Below are 3609 nucleotides of genomic sequence, written 5' to 3'. Positions count from 1 at the left end.
TATAATTACTGAAAGACATTTCGATGTATTATACATAATTACCCTAAAAATAAATCAACACTAAAGTTCGTAATGCATACACTTAACGAGCATTCAAGTCCACGTAATTACTCGTAATATGCTGGTGACCTTTGGTTCACAAAAAATTTTCCACCAAGATCAAATGGGATTCCATAACTATAAAACTCAAAACTTGCGGTGTTTCTAGCGATTCAATTATTTAAAATAATTAGGCAATTATTGCTTTTTCACTAGTTTATAGGATTATTTAATTTATTCGCATATGCCGATATTTCGGGAACCACTTGAGCAAATGGTTACTCAGTACATGCGAATAAATTAAATAATACAAGCGAAGAAGCAAAAACCATCTAATTACATATTTCAAATGATTGAGAAGAATCTATCGAACAAATCAAGAAAAACGAATTAAAGCATATTTTGTTAAAATCTTAGGAAATAGTTGCCGATTATAAACAAAGTAGCTCATTTATTTGCTGGCCTTCCTTCTTCCTTCTCTTGATTTAAGGTACTAGCTAACATTAGAGAGCCAAAAAAGTTTTATGATTTTTTCCTAGCTCCCTTATTAAATAAGACCATGCAAATTTTTTAAATTCTCATTATTGTCTTATTGCATTCATAGAGGGCGGCAAAGTTGACACTTCGAAAAGTACCTCATCGCATGCCGGACAGTTAATCTCAAAATTGACAAGTCTAAAACAGAAAATTCAAAGTGGGTTTTAATATTTAAGGTCCCACACGTGGCACCTTTTATAAAAAATTGATAACTTTCTAAAAATTTCAAAAATCGACTCTTTTCCCGGTGCTTTTTGCATGCCAATTTTTTTCTTCATTTCTGGTCTAATTGTGGTGCATTAATTAATTTAATTTATTTAACATGGGTTGAGTGGACCCTGATATTAAGTAGGGGCCATTATAATTTGAGACGTTCGTTGATACGTCGATCACAAAGAACACCAGTTGTGGAACGCCACTTCATCCAGGTTGCGTTAATGTGTGAAGCAATTTCATAACGCAGTTCTTCATTTGCTTACAGCATTGATCCGAGATATTTAAATCGCCCAGTTCAGGCAGATCACTGCCGCTAAGAGTGATTATGTTTCATGGGAATCGGTCGTCAAAAATTCGGTCTTGTTTAGATTCAATCTGAGACCGTGTTGCATGAGTCGATCATTCCGTTTTTAGACAAGTTAATAATAGTATATTACTATAATTTTCAGTAATTTTCTGCAAAATCCCCCACGAAATGTAGGCTATACTATAGAGCTTCATTCTACCAAATTTGGTAAAAATCGCACTATTACTTACAAAGTTATTATAGGTCAAAGTTGCCACTCCTTTGGAAATTAAAGGTTTTGAATCTCCATATCACCCGAAAGTGAACATTCTCAAATAATATATGCGTATATTACGTGTTACGTACTAATGGGAAAACTTCACTCTCAAATTTCTTTATAAAAGAAACACACGAAACCTATCATACCTAAAGCGTCCAGCTTCCAGTTTCCTGATTTATTTTATGTAATTAAATGGATAGAAGAAGTCCATATTTTTGAAAGTAGGGATACAAAATCGAGGCCATCAAATCGCGCTCAAAATTGCGCTTATTCGACAGGATATTTTATGGAATTAATGTTTGAATACGATTGTGATTACATATCTTCAGAGAATATAATCTTAAGGAATCAAATCACAAGAAAGAACTGGTCGCTTTACAGGCCCATTTTTGGCATAAATCGTTCGTTAAATATTTAATTCAATAAATTAACTTTATTGTGAGTGGTGTAGTATGTGGCACCATCCTGATGGAAACATATGTTAGCAACTTTGATGCCTTCTAACTGGAACTAAAAAAATTTATTAAGCGTGTCCCTGTAAAGCTCACCGTTGACTGTAACGTTGTCATCATCATTTTTGGAAACATATGGGCCAACGCTTCCCCCGGTTCATAAACGGGGGCATTTCCTCGATCTGATGGTGTATCGACAATAGCTTGTGGATTATCATCGCTCCAAATGTAGCGATTCTGTCTATTGATATAACCAATTAACCTAAAATGGTGCTACCCTTAGGATCGCATGCCCTTCAGCCTGAAAGACTGTTGCATACTTCCCCAAAGAAAAAGTTAACTAAGCTTTATTATTCTACAGGTAGACTCCTGCTTCGGAACCCTCTTCTGTTTTTGAACCATCGATTTAGAAAACCTTAGTATATCCTGCTACGCATTCTTCTGGCTTATCCCAATTTTCTTCATGTTTCAAGCTAGCTTCATATATTCTACCAAACAGATGTATGGGGATCCGGGAATCAGAAGGCATTGCGAAAACTGGATTCGGCTCTCCAAATAAATTGTCCATTGTTTCCCCGGATTGATCTTTGAGCTGCTCTCATTGTAGTGCTCTGTATAAATAAGTCCAAGGGCTGCAAATGGAGCAATTTATTTAGAGCTGCCATGTTCGTGGTAGCAGTAATACCCAGACCTACAGTTCTTTATAATGAGGCTAGTCAAACTCTTTTTGTTTCCACACTACGGATGCATAATGGAACATCGGCCTAATGATACCAACATATATTTATATTACTACCTGAAGTCTAGATCCCTATGTCGAAACACAACCTACACAACCTATAAGTTTTGAAACCTCTTTTCATCTTTACCTCTACAAGTTGGGTGGGGTGAGACCATTGAAGACGAAACGAACTTTACCAAGATTGGAAACCAACGGTGCATTATTGTTAGCCGAAGTAATAAAGATAATTTTCACTTTGCAGCTGGAGAAAGCAAATCGATATTGCTGGAGTGATTCGACAATTGTGCTGGCATGGATAAAGAAAGAACCGGCAAAAAAAGAAAATTACGCTGCTTGCTGCTAAAATTCAAGATATCAGTAAGGAAGCCTGGATGTGCCCCCAACATCAAGTCAAGTGAAAATCTAGTAGACTGCGCTTCCACAGGCACCAGGTGGAGTGAATTACGGAGACATCCTTTGTGGTGGAATGGACCACAGTGACTATCAGAAAAGAGTCCACAAAAAGGGGTTGATTGTTTCTCGGGTGCTTCGAATCGATTCAACCTGGTGAATCACTAGTCAAGTTTCTCGAAATTGGCGAAAGTAGTAGCATATCTCATGTGATTCTCCTCACGTTTGAATGACGTGATTGCGGCCTGCATGTATGAGCAATCAGAATTCACAGAAGAATTCGTGGCGGTAAAACAAAACAGCCAGCTAGAGAAGAAATTATGGAAATTACACCCACTTATTGATCGCGGGTTGAAGGTAGACTACGAAACGTAAACGTCGCAGAGGATCATAAATATCCGGTTCTACTGCCTCGGGATCATTACAATACTCAATTCATTTTTTAAGAGACACATAAAAACATCCTTCATGCAAGCGCGTCAGCCAAAGATCATCAAACGACTTTAAAGACATATGTCTGCCTCTTCATATGTCTGATGACCAAAGCTGTGCATTTACAGCTAGTGGGCGACCTAACAACAGAAGCGTTTTCAGCCGGGTTCAAGAAGTTCACTGGAAAGAGAAGTTTATGTACAGAAGTCTACAACGATCATGGGACCAACTTTGT

Source organism: Hermetia illucens, chromosome 2 (assembly GCF_905115235.1).
Source record: "Hermetia illucens chromosome 2, iHerIll2.2.curated.20191125, whole genome shotgun sequence".
In the NCBI taxonomy this organism is placed as follows: domain Eukaryota; kingdom Metazoa; phylum Arthropoda; class Insecta; order Diptera; family Stratiomyidae; genus Hermetia; species Hermetia illucens.
This window is presented reverse-complemented; position numbering follows the sequence as displayed.